Below are 17,578 nucleotides of genomic sequence, written 5' to 3' on the forward strand. Positions count from 1 at the left end.
TCATTGAGAGCCTACATGATAAACCTCAGAAAAAATCCCTCTTAACAAACAAAAAAAATCCATGGCTGATCCCAACCAAAACGATGAAAGTCGTCCTGATGAGACTACGCATCGTTCTTAAAAAGAACCAATGGGCTCTCAGAGACCACCCACTTTTGGAACAACACGTTCAAAAAGAAATTATGGTTGTAATCAAACCCAAAAGGAAGGAACGAAGAAACCAATACTACTACAGGATATGTACCCTGAACTGAGGATGCTTATGATCCCACAAGGTATGTACCATTAGTGAAATTGGAAAATCGATAACTTCGACAACGCTTGGCTGAGTCTAACCAATGAAGCACTAAGTTGGAAAGAATACACAGAATCAACCTGATCCTGGAGTAAGAAGGCCGCAAGGTAGACCTCAAGGTTCAAGAACTAGGAGGCATGAAGCAAATTAAGGAAATCTCCAAAACACCTAGGAGGAGCAATTTGAAGGAACTAGGGATGTTCCAGTAGATGAACATCAGAATAACCAAGAACATCGTCGAGAAGTGGCTCAAAGATCCCAAGGATTTACGAATCAGGGAAATGAGCGTAATGATGTGCCAGAGGCTTCTCGTAGGAATGAAAACATAAGGCAACCCCAGACTAGGGAACAAGAAATCCCTCATAATAATGAGAGAAATCCTGGGACTCAACCTAGAACAAGTTGGTTACCATCGAGACACCCCTAGCGTCCTTCTCGATCTGAGAAGGAGGAGGCATACACATACCTAAACAGAGGGCATGCATCTAACCTTTTCAGAAAGAGAAGGCCTATGCAAGACGAAGCAAGTTCTAGCTCGGGATACTTAAGGTCTCAAGGGCAAAGTCGATCAGGAAGGCAAACGCAAGAAGGAAGCAAACCTCAGTGTTATGCTGATCAAGAAAGCATGAGTAATACGAGAAGTTATCAACCTCGGAAACGACATGGGAAAGGCTCCAGCTCGGTGTCAGAGTTATTGTTGCTATCCCAGCGAGATGCACCTTGTAGCGTATCTGAATCCATGTCACCATTGATCCAGTAAAAGCGGATAAATCACAGCTGCATGATTTTCAAATAATAATAACTGTATTTATTTACATGGTGCGTAATTAAAGTCCACAATTTTGAGGAAATATTATGGTGGGATTCGTATCTGATTGTAATTAACTGCTTCCCTATATTACTATAAATAGGGGCAGAATGTACTGAAAAAAGGAAAAAAAAAATCGTTGAGAGAAAAGAACCTGAGTTTGTATCCGAATAATCTAAATAAGATTGACTCATGGACTATGTAGAATTTTAACCGTAAAATCATGTAAAAAGCTTCGTGTTTTGTTTTCTGCTTTATCTTCTATAATTTCTTTGCAAATTAATCATGAAATAGGCTTTATTATCGTAACAAAAATCTGCGTTAACAATTAGGGTATTTATCAAAATTATTTTTTTAATATTATTTCAAATTATTTATTATAAAATAATAAGATATCTTGTCATACATACTTCTTGAGTTCTAGATATTTTGTTGAAAAAATTACTTTAAAGAGAATAATTTGACAAGAGAATATTAAAAAATATTTATTTTTACTAATAATTTTTTTAACTAATAACTTACTACCATATTAGTTTGGATTTAATGGTAATGAGCAAGAAAATAAGGTCATTTTTGTAATTTAAGAAGCCCAAAATAACATTCCCTCTTTTATATAGTTATAAATTACAAATAATTCATTTTTTTTACTAATAACTCACTACAATATTAGTTTGGATTTAATGGTAATTAACAAAGAAAAATAAAGATAATTTTGTAATTTAGTGTAGCAAGCCCAAAATAACATTCCCTCTTTTATATAGTTATAGATTTTAAGAATCTATGAATATTCTATTAAATTTCACGGTGTTAGTAGGATTAGTTTAATAAATATATATATATATATGGAAGAGGTTTCAATGGTTACATTTTTATTGTAACCATCATGGTTACATTTTTTTAAGCCATTGGATTACTATTAAATGGTTGTGATTAATTTGGAAATTAAATAAAAATAAATAATAAATAACTTGTAACCTGAAAGTGACCTAATCATTTATTTCCTTATAAAACTTTAATTAAGATTAATTATATTTTAAAATTAAATTAATTATAATTATTAATTAATTTTTTGCAATTTAATACTATATAAGGATCTTTTAGCAATTTATTTTTTTATACTTAAATTATTTAAAATTTTATAACAAAACTTTTTATAATTTAAAATTATATACATATAATTTCATAATTTAAATTTTATTATACTTGTAATCTTAATTTTAAATTATTACACTTAATTATTTAATTTTTTTATTTAAATATTTAAAAAGTAAAAAATGAAATAAGTTGAAGGATTTTTAGAAAAAAAATAGATGCGCTTGTTATCGATTGATTAGCTTGAGGCCTCATACTTAGTTCATATAATTGTTACAAAATAATTAAATATCATTTAAAAATAATTAATCATTTGAAAATTTATTATAAGAAGAGAATTTAGTTTAATCTTTGTAAAAAAAATAAATTTTACTGTAAATATTATAATTAAATGGCTTAATTATTACAATAATTCAAGTAAGGATTTAAATATAAATATTAATTGCTAAAAGAGGTCTTGTTAAATATTTAATTAATTATTTTAAGAAAATAGTTAATTATAATTAAATAATTCTAAAAAAGGAATGTCTACTATTTAATTAATTATTTTAAGAAAATAGTTAATTATAATTAATTAAATCTAAAAAAGGAAAGTCTACCTATTAAAAAAAAAATGTAACCATATGGTTACAATAAAAATGTAACCATTGAATAGTCACCCATATATATATATATATATATATATAAGGAATAAGTTTCAATGGTTACATTTTTATTGTAACCATCATGGTTATATTTTCTTAAGCCATTGGATTACTATTAAATGGTTGTGATTGATTTGAAAATTAAATAAAAATAAATAATAAATAACTTGTTACCTGAAAGTAACCTAATAATTTATTTCCTTATAAAACTTTAATTAAGACTAATTATATTTTAAAATTAAATTTATTATAATTATTAATTATTTTTTTTGTAATTTATTACTATATAAGGATCTTTTAGCAATTTATTTTTTTGCACTTAAATTATTTAAAATTTTATAGCAAAAATTTTTATAATTTAAAATTATACACATATAATTTCATAATTTAAATTTTATTATACTTGTAATCTTAATTTTAAATTATTACACTTAATTATTTAATCTTTTTATTTAAATATTTAAAAAGTAAAAAGTGAAATAAGTTGAAGAATTTTTTAGAAAAAAATGGCTACACTTGTTATCGATTGACTAGCTTGATGCCTCATACTTAGTTCATCTAATTGTAACAAAATAATTAAATATCATTTAAAAATAATTAATTATTTAAAAATGTATTATAAGAAGAGAATTTTAATTTGTGTAAAAAAATAAATTTTATTGTAAATATTATAATTAAATGACTTAATTGTTAAAATAATTAGAGAAAGGATTTAAATATAAATAAAAAAATTATTTATAAATATTAATTGCTAAAAGAGGTTTTGTTAAATATTTAATTAATTATTTTAAGAAAATAATTAATTATAATTAATTGATTCTAAAAAAAGAATGTTTTCCTATTAGTAACGTGCTATTACAAGTCAAAGAAAAATGTAACAATGATGGTTACAATAAAAATGTAACCAAAATGTAACCATGATGGTTACAATAAAAATGTAACCATTGAATAGTCACCGGACTATTCAATGGTTACATTTTTATTGTAACCATCATGGTTATATTTTTTTTTTACCTGTAGTAGCAGGTTACTAATAGGAAAACATTTTTTTTTAGAATTAATTAATTATAATTATTACTTTCTTAAAATAATTAATTAAATATTTTACAAAACCTCTTTTAGCAATTAATATTTATAAATAATTTTTTTTATTTATATTTAAATTCCTACTCTAATTATTTTAACAATTAAGCCATTTAATTATAATATTTACAATAAAATTTATTTTTTTTTACAAAAATTAAACTTCTTTTTACACAAATTAATAAATTTCTCTTCTTATAAGAAATTTTTGAATAATTAATTATTTTTAAATGATATTTAATTATTTTGTTACAGTTAGATGAACTAAGTATGAAGCCTCAAGCTAATCAATCGATAACAAGTGTAGCCATTTTTTTTCTAAAAAATTCTTCAACTTATTTTACTTTTTATTTTTTAAATATTTAAATAAAAAATTAAATAATTAAGTGTAATAATTTAAAATTAAGATTACAAGTATAATAAATTTAAATTATGAAATTATATGTGTATAATTTTAAATTATAAAAAGTTTTGCTATAAAATTTTAAATAATTTAAGTGCAGAAAAATAAATTGCTAAAAGATCCTTATATAGTAATAAATTGTAAAAAATTAATTGATAATTATAATTAATTTAATTTTAAAATACAATTAATCTTAATTAAAATTTTATATGAAAATAAATTATTAGTTAACTTTAAGGTTACAAGTTATTTATTATTTATTTTTTATTTAATTTTCAAATTAATCACAACCATTTATTAGTAATCCAATGGCTTAAAAAATTGTAACCATGATGGTTACAACAAAAATGTAACTATTGAAACCTCTTCCATATAAATATTAACATTATTTATTATAGATTAATTTAAATATATATAAATATTAATATATGATTTATAATATTATTATTTTTTTATTGTTATTTTTAATAGTAGGAGTAGGTTCAATTTTAATATTTTTAAACTTTATATTTATTTTTTTCAAATTTTTTTAAATTTAAATATTATTTTTTTAAAATAAAATTAAAAATTAATATGTAATTTTTTTTAAATTTATAAAATTTTAAAAATACACATAATAAAAATAAAATTAATAATATAATTAAATATATGTGTACGTAACAATACCTTAGTATATTTATATATATATATTAAAAATATGTATCTGGCAAATTATTGGATTTTTTTTTTTTTTTGCGTGGGGTTATTTTCTCCTTTCATTTTTAACATAATTCATTAATTAAGACTTGAAATTTTTAAAAAATAATCTGAAATAATACAAAATACCTTTTTTCAGTCATAACTTTTGAGATAGAGTTTCAATTTCAATAAATTAGATACAGTTCGAATCCAAAGATAATTGAAAAATCTATAAGTTTGTATAAAATAAAAATTTCTAGATTCACATTATTTGGGAGGTCAGAAACTAATAACAAATTACAGGTTGGTTAATTACAAAAGTTTATAAAAATGTCTCAGTAATTTCGATTTCAATAAATTAGATACACTGAAAAGATAATTTAATTTTATATTTTAAAAAATAAAACATTTATAACTTTGTATCAAATAACTTAGGTCCAAGGGGCAAGTGTCATGACCACTCTTATCCTCCTACTTTGATCATTGACCTTTGGAGTGCGTCATGCATGAAAGATTGTAACAATTATATTATGTAGTTTTTTTTTTTTTTTTTTTGGAAAAGGGATTATATTATATAGTTTAAGGAGAATTATTTTATATATTATTTTTATTTTTTCAATTTATGGTTTAGGTTATTCTAATAGCTATTATATAAATTATAATGTGAATTGTAATTACGATTTAAGTTGCTCTATTAGTTGCTATGTAGATTTTTATGTGAATTTTCATAAAAAAAATATTTTAAAGTATAAAAATAAAAAAACTTCAAATAAATATCGAAAAATATAATTTGCTTGGTGATGCAAAAACAACAATATGTGTAGAATAAAAAAGGAGATTTGATTTTGGAATATGAGTGCAAAGTGGGTGAGAATGATGGGGTTATGTTTATGCATTCGTTGTTGCTTCAGAAAGCAGCTTCTAAATTTGATGTTTTGGGGTACTATTACACCTAGTATGATTGGAATTGGGATGGGACCAAATTTTGTTTAGCTTTCATTTCTATGTGCCCCCATTGATAATTAGTGCTAGATGGTAAACACTCGTATATATTTTATCCATATAGGGTGGGTATCAATCTAATTTAATTGGAAGAATCTATTTAATCCAATCTAATTATAAAAAATTAAATATTCAATTACAATTGGATTGGATTAAATGTTAAAAATTGGATTAGATCATTTATTAAATGTCAATATCAAAATCTAATTAATAACCGATTCAGTTTAATTACATTTATATATGTTAAAACATAATTTATATGATAAAAAATATGAAGAAAAATATAATATATATTAATTATAATTTTATTAGATTTTTTCTGTGCTGAATTTGTAACACTTGATTATTTTGTGTATTTATTTTTATGATGTTTTGCTCTATTTTATTATTTAGCAATATTGTTGTTTTAATTATTTTAATTTTTAGTTGCATTACACTTGTAACGATTGTATGTTTATGGCGTACTAAACGTAAATAAAGGGTGATATTTAATTTATATGTATTTTTTTTCATATTTTTAAATTCATATTAAAATTTAGGTGTGTAATTGGATATCAAATTAAAAAATCAATTTAATCTAATTAATAATTAGTAATTAGATTAGATTTTAAGGTCTAATTAAATTGAATCAAATGATAATTTTTTAAATTTAATTACTAATTAATTAAAATAGTGAAAAAAAAACCCTATATTATATATATGATTATAAACCCTCATTTTTCCTCAAAGGGAGGCTAATTTACAGCTATAAATAGTTTCTAGTGGTTGTAAGGTTTTAATCTTCAATCAACTCTTACCAACTTCATATAGAAAAATTGCAAGTGCTTTTATTAACCTTTTTTTTAAATAGTAAACACTCACCATATTAAGTCCTATCATTGATAAATTTTAGACACCTTTGTCTTAGATGGGGTGGAACAAGCCCAACATTTAACGGGGCCAACACCTGTCAAAATATATATAAAAAATAATTTTTATATATTTTGTTAATAATTTTTCACATATAATTTTAAAATTTTCAAAAAAATTGGGGAAAGGGTTGTCACCATTAGACCCACACTAATACTATGTTTGATAGGAAGGAGAGATAAGTGGAAGGAGAATGATAAAAGAAGAGGCTAAATTACTTGTTTGGCAAGAGGAGAAGGAGAGATGAAGATGAAGGAAGAATCTCTCCCTCCAAACTTTAAAAATTAAATCGAAGAATTATGGAAAAAGACAAAATACGATTTGCAAAATATAATAATTACCCTTAAAAATATAGTAACTTTTTATTTTCAAAAGAATAATTTTATAATTTTACTAATTAATTTTTGTCCATCCCACATCACACCTAATATCAAATAATATAAAAGAGATTAACATTCATCTCCATTCATTTTACAGTCTCTCCCTCCCCCTAAACATAGCCTAAGTAATACTCTTGCACTTTCTTTTGAAAATATGTTAGTTTTGTATTTTTAATGTAAGAAATTAGGGAAATTTACACTCTTTACTAACTTTTCCCCATATATTACAAAAATACTGTGACCCGCCCAAATTTACGTTTTAACTGTTTTTTTTTTTTTTTTTTTTTTTTTTTTAATTTCAGCAGTATACTGCCAAATTGTATATGTTATTGTTTTGTTTTTTTTTGATTGATTGGGACATGTGCTCAAGTTGTTTATTTAATTTTTTATTTTAATGGATGTACAAATTATTATTTATTATTTTTAATATTTAATAATTATTATTTTTTGAGATAATTTAATAATTATTATTTTGATAAAAAGGTTGATGGGATGTGTCATAAAAGTGACATGTTTTACTTTTTCTTTTATTTAAATAAATTTAAAAATCACACCCCATGTCTCACTCTTTTTCTTTTATTTAAATAGATTTTAAAATCTCACTCCCATTTCTCACGATTCATCTTCTTCTTCATCTTTATCTTCTAGCTTTTCACATAAATCTCACCCCCATGTTCTAATATTCATCTTCTTCTTCAAGTTTTTTTTTCTTCATCTTTACCGTTGTTTTAGTATTGTTCTACTGTTGTTTTTCATGATTTTTATTTTTTTTTCATGCTCAGTTCTTCTTCTTCATCTTCTTTTCTTTTCTTCCTTTTTTTTTTTTTTTTTTTTTTAATTTTTTGAAGTTCTTAATTATGTTTTTTTTTTTTGAAAATATAAGAGTTAGTGTGGTTTTTTTTGTTTTAATTTTCTAGAACTTTCTTGCAAATATAGTGCATTTAGTATTGAGGATGTGCACAACATAGTTAATTTTTGATCATTTTTTTCTTTTATTGTTTTATTTGTTTTAGTATTGTTTTACTGTTGTTTTTCATGATTTATTTATTTGATGCCGATTTCACTGCCCTTGCTCCATCTCGCTGGAATTAATAGGTATTTTCTGGGTGTTCTCGTGTTGTTGTAATGGTTCTGTATGTGAGTGTGGAAGATGGAGGCTATAAATACATTTCTTCTTCGTTCTCTTTGGCTATTTTTGTGGTTTTTTTCTTTTGGTTCTCCTATAAATATATTTGACGAGCTCACTCACAAGAGAGTTTGAGGTTTGTGTTTCTTTTATATTTTTCTAAGTAGTTATATTTGCTTCATTTGTTTTTGTGTTGTTTCAGTGTTGTTTTAGTAGTTTTTTTTATTATAATTTTCTAGGAATAGACTTGCAAATATAGTTGATTTTGTATCTGGTGTTGAGGTTGTGCAGCAGATTGTTTGTTTTTTTAATCATTTTTTTCTTTTGTTTTGTTTGATTGTTTTAGTGTTGTTTTACCGTTGTTTTGCCATGATTAATTTATTGACGTCGATTTTACTGCTTTTGTTCAATCTTGTCGGAATTAATGGTTATTTTCCAGTTGTCTTGGTGTTGTTGTGGTGGTTATGTCTGTGATTGTCAAAGATGGAGGCCTCATACTTTTGTTTTGGTATTGACAGTATAAAAGAAAAAAAAAAAAAGGGAGGACAGTATAAATGTTAATTCTGCCGTGTGGCAGTAAAATTGAAAAGTATTACCCCAAATCCAATATTTTTGTAAAATGCCCAGAAATTATAATAATTACAACTTGAAAAATTCTAAGTCTAGAAATCATGTTTTTAGTTAAGGTCCAAAATAAACATGGGCTGTATTAATCAACATGACCCATTAGAAACTAATAACCTCCAAATTTATATTGGGATTTTGTATGTTCATATAAAGCCCAGTCCAAGTCCACCATTAAATTAATCACAAAAATACTAGAAAATTGGGAAAGTTTACAAAATACTGGGACATAAAGATTTTTACATTTTTACTGCATTAAGTTTACAAAATACTGTATTAAAGGTTTAAAACAACTTAACAAAAAACATCAAAACAACTATAAAATAACAAAAAAAATAACTACTAACTAACAAAAAAAAAAAAAAAATAACAAAATATTGACATAATTAGAATAAGCAAAACAATATCAACTCCTTAATATTGTTTGTATAACGAATTTTTTTACTTAATTTTAACAACTTGATTTATCTTTTTGTACTATTACATTATTTTTTTTTCATAATATTTGTTGTTACAATTTTATTCTTTCAACTTTTTTTTTTTTGAGTTATTGATAATTAAAATAATTATTTATTTCTTAAAAAGTTAAATAAATAATTGCATTAATAATAGATATAACAAAATATAATTATTTTAAAATAGGGTGTATAATATAATAAGTAATATACAATTAATATGTTAATATTTACTACTGCACATCATGTAAATTAAAAAACAAAAAATCTTATCATTGTATTTTAAGAAAATGTGTTAAAAATAAACTAAATATATGTATCTAAATCTACAAAGCAACACACATACAATAAAAAAATTATCAAGAATAAACTAAAAATATACACCATAAAAAGTACACGTGAATAAAAAAAACAATTGAAAAATTATGAAAACCACTTAAAAACAACTAAAAAATAGAAAAACAAAATGCACATACATACAACAAAAATATTGTTCGAAATAAACTAAAAACATACACGATAAAAAATACACATAAACTAACAACAACTGTACCAAAATACTACATAAAAATAACAGAAAAATAATTATAAAACAACTATAAAACACCTAAACAATAATATAAAATAACTATATAATAACAAAAAATAGCTACAAATTAACAGAAAATAACAAGACATCAATCTTGTTAAAATATGCAAATCATTCATAAATTAATTCTAAATAAGCTACAAAACATCCAAAAAATATACTACTTTTATAAATCATGTAAAAGATAAAAAAAATATAGGAAAATGCTTTTAATATTTTTGTAAGAGAGAGAAAGAGTGTTTAAGAATATGAGTAAAAGAATAAAAGTTAAAGAATCATATATTAGTAAAGGTTAAAAGAAATTAAATATGATTTTTTTTTTTTTTTATAAAATGTGATTAATTAAAGAAAAATAGTTTAAAATAGTTAGAGTGAGAATAGTTAGTCATATAATTAACTAATATTTTTCAAAATATGATATTTTCAAAAATCTATTAGTAATATGAAATTAATTAAATTATTTTTAAGCTTATATTATAGTAATTTAGTTAATGTATTACAAATGGATTATTTTAATGATTAAAATCTATTTTTTTAAAATAGTTTTAATGATGACAAACACTTTTTAAAATAGTGAGTGGTTGAGGATTGCCATCTGTTATGAAACTCATGGTGTCTATTATCAGTCCAACACTGAGGGTATGGGGAGGGCTGTTGGGTTTTATGCCCTAAATATAACTCATTTCAATATAATCAGATTTACTTATTAATATAGATCAGAAATAACATTTAATGTTGCATGGTTCACATGATTTATTTCATGATTATATGTACATAATGTATAAATTCATCTGAAACCCTTTTCACATACTTGATCATGTTTATTGTGCCGTCAACACATTGGAAAGTAAACATGACTATGTGAATAAAGTTTCCTAGATTTATCAAACACAGGGTTTTACTGATATGATAATCTACAACAAGAGTTTACTTGTATTTGGAGAAATACTATGTTCTTTCCAGAACATTGGTTAAAGTAAAGCTCAGGTTGGATGCATGGAGTATGCATCGGAAGGGACCGATATTGAACTTTGACTTAGATTTAATTAAACTTACCGTAGAATCTATTCAAGTCAATATCGCCAAGTTGATCCTAGATCAAATGATCTTAATCCTGTTATGATTAGGCTCAATCTTGAAAGGCTATTCGTGTTCTTTGATTTGTTAGTTAAGCCTACTTTTAGGTCAAGGTGATACGTACATTTTGGGAACACGGTAGTGCAATTGAGTGGGAGCGCTAGCATAAACATGGAATCTATAGCTTCTACCTGGCAAATAGTAAGCAAAGGATGATCTCCTTCGAGCTTGACCAAACGAAAATAAATGGTGGAGATCTCATTTCACATAAGCTGAAATATCATTTACACGGGGTCAAGTATTTTAAGGATAAAATACATAGTAGGGTGTTACGGCAATTTAATCCCTTTACTGTGTAGATCATTCATATAGAGGATCAATGATCAAATTAGGATTATAACAATGGATAACTAATGATGTGTCTATATGGTGGAACATATAGAGCATTCCATATACTGAGAGTGCAATTCTAAGTTCTATGCGTGGATTCAACGAAGAATTAATAAGTTAGTGAATTTTAGTGCTAAATTCTTGATCTACTTATTGGAAGCTCGGTTATATAGACCCATGGTCCCCCCACTAGTTGAGATAATATTGCTTGTAAGACTCATGTAATTGATTTTGATTAATCAATTATAATTCTCAAATTAGACTATGTCTATTTGTGAATTTTTTCACTAAGTAAGGGCGAAATTGTAAAGAAAGAGTTTATAGGGGCATATTTGTTAATTATGATACTTTGTATGGTTCAATTAATAAATATGATAAATGACAATATTATTTAATAATTATTTATAGTTATTAAATAGTTAGAATTGGCATTTAAATGGTTGAATTAGGAAATTGGCATTTTTGAGAAAATCAGATACAAAAGGTGTTAAAATTGCAAAATTGCAAAAAGCAAGGCCCAATCCACTAAGTGTATGGCCGGCCACCTGTTGTAGTATTTTAAGTTGATTTTTTCATTATTTTAATGCCATATAATTCAAATCTAACCCTAGTGGAATGCTATAAATAGATAGTGAAGGCTTCAGAAAAATAAGACTTTTCCTGACTTCTTCTGATTCAGAAAAACTGAGCCTCTCTCTCTCTCCCTATCTTTAGCTACCCCTTCTTCTTTCTTCTTCCTTTGAATTTCGAAATCCTTAGTGATTAGAGTAGTGCCCACACACATCAAGTGATACCTCAATCATAGTGAGGAAGATCGTGAAGAAAGATCGTCAGCAAAGGAGTTTCAGCATCAAAGATTCAGAGAAAGAGATCCAGGTTCAGATATTGATAATGCTCTGCTACAGAAAGGAATCAAGGGCTAGATATCTGAACGGAAGGAGTCATATTATTCCGCTGCACCCAATGTAAGGTTTCCTAAACTTTATATGTGTTTAATTTATCGTTTTAGAAAGTTCTTATTTAGGATGTTAATAAACATACTTGTGAGTAGATCTAAGATCCTGGTAAAATAAATATCCAACAAGGGCCTCGAGACGACTTTTTTTTTGGGAAATTTACATGGTATACTAACTTTTGCTATTTTTTAAAAAAAAATACTGTCAGACGGTATTTTTTACTTTTTTACTGCATTTTTTTTTATAAGTTTTATACTGCAATATACTATGTTAAGTTTTCAATGGTGTTCTACTGGTGTTTTTTTTTTGTTGTTCTACTATTGTTTTGAGTTGTTCTGCTTTGTGTTTTACTGGTGTTTTATAAAAACACATTATTTTTGAAAACTTTTCCGTGTGACAGTATTTTTATAAAATTAACCCAAATTCCAGTATTTTTGTAAATTTTCCTTTTTTTTCCCCATAAGAAAGATGTTGAACCATACATTTTCAAGGTTAACTTCCTTTTAGGATAGGACAAAGTGATGTATTTTAGTGTGATACCTACCCTTAAGTCAGTGTTACTAAGTTAAGTCATGGAATCTAAAATAATGGGTTACACTAACAAAGTCATGTCCTTATTTTTGACACTAGGGGACATAACTTGACCAAACAAACTGTACTTTATTTTGTAAGAAATAAGAGTTATTTTAATTGCAATTAATAAAGACAAGAACAAGTCTTGTTTCGATATTAATTTGACCGACCCTAAGGTAGAACTTTAATCTTTAGATAATCTTATCGTGGATTTCTAAATTGTTTTATGTATTTTTTTAAGTTTTCCCTTGCATCATATTTAAATTTCGAACTTGAGATTTATTTTTTTTTGTAGTACTTATATTGTTTTTATATCCTATTGCTTATTTCCTGTATTATTTATTTTTATTTCAGTCTAATAACGATAAAAAGAGGACGACATTTCAATATGAATACATATCCCTATTACAATATAACTAAGTTTCATGGTGACTTCCAATCTGAATGGAGAATTGAAATAGGACTTCTTTTGCAAAGAGAAAATCTATTTCAACGTGTCTATGTGGAAACTCCCTGGATCTCATTCTGTGAACATACTGGTTATGCAGTCAGGGGAGCATTTAACCGAAGACATGATAATAATATTCGTGCTAGGTTTATCCTGCTGACTTCATTTAATGAAGAGATAAAGGAACGATATGTTATATTATTTGTTATAATATAATATAGATTAAAATATTAAATATGACATATTATATATTAATATGAGATTAATATATATGGTATAATAATAGACATAAAAGTTGTAACATATGCGGAGTTACAAATTTGAAAATAGATTTTAACTTAAGGATCACAATTGATAATATGTAATTAAGTGAGTATTACATATGGAAGTTGTGAAATTAATGAGATAAGTTTCTAGCTGTTAGAAACTATTATAATACTCATTATATAATTTAAATGGGTATTGGGACATTGGAAAAATGTTTGACTCGGAGAGGAGTTACAAAAACTCAATATTGATTTTTCTAGAAATGGTTGTTTTATGGTTGTTAATGTGTTGTTTTATGGTTATTTTACGAACACTTGGAATTAATTTTTTAAAACATCCATAAATATACATGAATTGATTGAGCATGTTTCCATCTCTCTTGTCTAACATTTTTATTCCATTAAATACCAATTAAAGTACTGGTAACAACCATGTGGTGAAAAGACTTTAATTTTCATATGTGATCCTCAAAACATTATAAATAGAGGTCTTGGGTTCATTTTGTAAGACACCAAGTTTCTATAAAGAGAGCACATTGCTAGAAATACTTTAGGCTTGATAAATCCAGAAAGCTATTTTCATTCTTTTATTTTCCTTAAGTGCTTGTTGTAGGGGGAAATAAACTTTTGGACAAACGTGTAAGACCTTGTTCAAGTTTTGTGGTTCCCCTATTATACACTTATGTTGTATGTGATGTTGAGATTGCTCTCACATCTCTTATATATATATATTTATGCTATTTATATATTGTATTTTATGTGTAGCTTATTGCTTTGAGTTGTAATCTCTCTCTTCCTCTTTATTCTCTATTTTATGTGTATATTTTGTTTAGTGTTGTGACATTATTTAATCCATGTTTATGTCTTTTGTATTATTTGTCATAGAGTTGTAATCTTGTTGATGTGATATTTCTATTGGAGCACAATAATTTCCAACATTCAAAAGCTCATCCTTTTTCTACCTTGCTTCAATCGAAGGTAAAAAATCAACAGGTGATAATACAAGGGTAAGAGTTGTGATATTTTATGATTTAATATTTTTTATATAATAAAATATATATTAACATATTTTCTTATGTTAAGGTATGGATTTTTTATGTTATTATATGTGAGATAGATGTATATATTGTTGGGAATATCTTACTAGGATCTAGATTTACTAACAAGTATGTAAATTTAACATTCTAAATATGAATTCTCTAAAACAATGAAATAAACACATAAGGGTTTAAGAAAACCTTACATTGATTGTAGCGGAATATAATGACTCCTTCCGTTCAAGATCTCTAGCCCTTGATTCCTTTCTATAGCAGAGCATTATCAAGATCTAAACCTCGATCTCTTTCTCTCTTTCGGGTCTGGTTACCACCGTCTTACTCACTATGATTGAGTACTTGACTTGCTATGTGTGGGCATGGCACTCACTCACTATAGGTTCGAATGGTGAAGAACAATGAAGGAGGTTAGAAACACTAAGGAAGGAACTCTCTCATCTAGGTTTGGTTAAAGGCATTAATTTGACAAAGTGTCAAAAGTGGATGAGATGAGAGTATCATGTTCCTTTTATAGTGTTTCAACTAGGGCTTAGGGTTGAATTATATTGATTAAAAAAGAATAAAAAAAATGGGCAATAAACACTTGTGGCCGTACACAATAGTGGACTATTTTCTAGTTACAATTTTGTCACTTTTTTTAAACCACTTATTCTTCCTTTCAATAATACCATATTATTCAATTCAATCCAATAAATGCCAAAAATATTTATTTAATAATTATAATTAATTACTAAATAAAATTGTCATTTATGTAATTTATTAATTAGACCATATAAAGTCTCTTAATTAACAAATTAACCCCAAAACCTCTTTTTCTTCACAATTAAGCCCTTGCTTAGTGTCTAATTTTAGAATTATAATTGATTAATTAAAATTAATTAACTGAGTCTGCAAGCAGTATTATCTCAACTAGTGAGGGGACCATGGACCTATATAACCGAGCTTCCAATAAGCAGATCTAGAATTTACCAATTAAATTCCCTAACTTATTAATTCCTCATTGAACCACTATAGAACTTGGAATTGCACTCTTAGTTATATAGAACGTTCTATATGTATCACGATATAGATATGTTATGATTATCCATTGTTACAATCCTAATAGTCAAGAATCCATATAGATGATCTACACTGAATAGGGACAAATATACCGTTCTACCCTTCAACGTATTTTATCCTTAAAACACTTAGCTACCTATAAATGATATTTCAGTAAACAAATATAATTACTGAAATGAGATCTCCATCATTTATCTCTATTCAGCCAAGCTCGAAGGAAATCATCATCTCACTTCTATGTCCAGATAGAAGCTATAGATTCCATACCTATGATTAGCGCTCCCACTCAATTGTACTCTCATATTCCCAAAATGTACGTATCACCCGGACCAAAAGTTAGGCTTAACTAACAAATCAAAGAACACAAATAACACTCTTGAGATCGAACCTAACCATGTCAGGATTAAGATCCATAGACCTAAGATCAACCATTGATATTGACTTCGAAAGATATAGCGGTATGTTTATGATATCTTATCTAAGATCAATATCGGTCCCTTCCAATGTATACTCCATACATCCGATACTGGTACACTTTGCCAATACCCTAGAAAGGACATAACACTTATCCAAGGTGTAAGTATACCTATCACAGATTATCATGCCAGTCTAAATCTAGTGAACTGACAAATCATGGGAATTAAACTTTTGAACATATAATCATGATTATATTCCACTATGCTGACGACACTATAATCATGAACAAATATATATATTCTGGACTTAATAGAATTTATACATTCAACATAATCATGAAATAAATTGTAAAGCCCGCTTAGTTAATTTGGAAATTAGCAGTTGTTTGTGATTAATTATGGAATTATTTATAGCTATTTAAATAATTTATTATGCTGTTATTTATGGGATTCAGAAATGCATGGTTATGATTAGTCAGTAGTTTTTATATTTTGCATTTCCGGTGTCCGGTATTTTGGAACTCGGCGTTTGGCTCAGTAGAAATCACAACTTAGTATGTTAGTATTTTGGGGACGGGTTTTAGACATTGGGAATGTCGGGAATGGCCGGGAATTTAGAATGTCCCAAAAATACCCCTTTAGTATGATTTTCATGATTTTATGGTGGAGGGGCAAAATGGTCTTTTTGCCCCATTAGTGTTTTGTCTTATGTGAGTTTATTAATGAAATAAATGTTTATTTTATGCATGTTATTTGGCTGAAAGAAATTAGTGTTAAAGATTCATTTTTATTCATTTTTGTCATTCAACTTAGAAAATAGAAAAAAATTTCAAAAAGGCTCTCTCTTTTCCTCTCTTCCTCTCTCGGCTGGTAGGGTGATTCTAGGGCTGGAATTTCTGAATTTTCAAGCTAGTTCTCTTGCATTCTAAGTGTTCTTCATCCTTGGTAAAGTCTCTAAACTTTTCCTTTTATAATTTAAGAAAAAAATGATGAAAATGATGATGCATGCATGATTATTTGAAGTTGTTGCTGCTGTATTTTGTTGATGTTTTCTGTGGTTTAAAGCATGATTTTTAGTTGGTAATTAAGCTCTTGTGAAGTATGATTCCTAGGTTGAGCATGCTAGAGGTTTATTATGCAAAAGTTTGATTTTTCAACATGAATTATTGTGAATCTGTTCTGTGATGTTGCTGTTGTTTCTAATAGTTTTCAGAGGTGATAGTATGCTAGATTGAGTAGAATTAAGCTAG

The sequence above is a fragment of the Cannabis sativa genome, chromosome 3, assembly GCF_029168945.1.
Source record: "Cannabis sativa cultivar Pink pepper isolate KNU-18-1 chromosome 3, ASM2916894v1, whole genome shotgun sequence".
NCBI classification, from domain to species: domain Eukaryota; kingdom Viridiplantae; phylum Streptophyta; class Magnoliopsida; order Rosales; family Cannabaceae; genus Cannabis; species Cannabis sativa.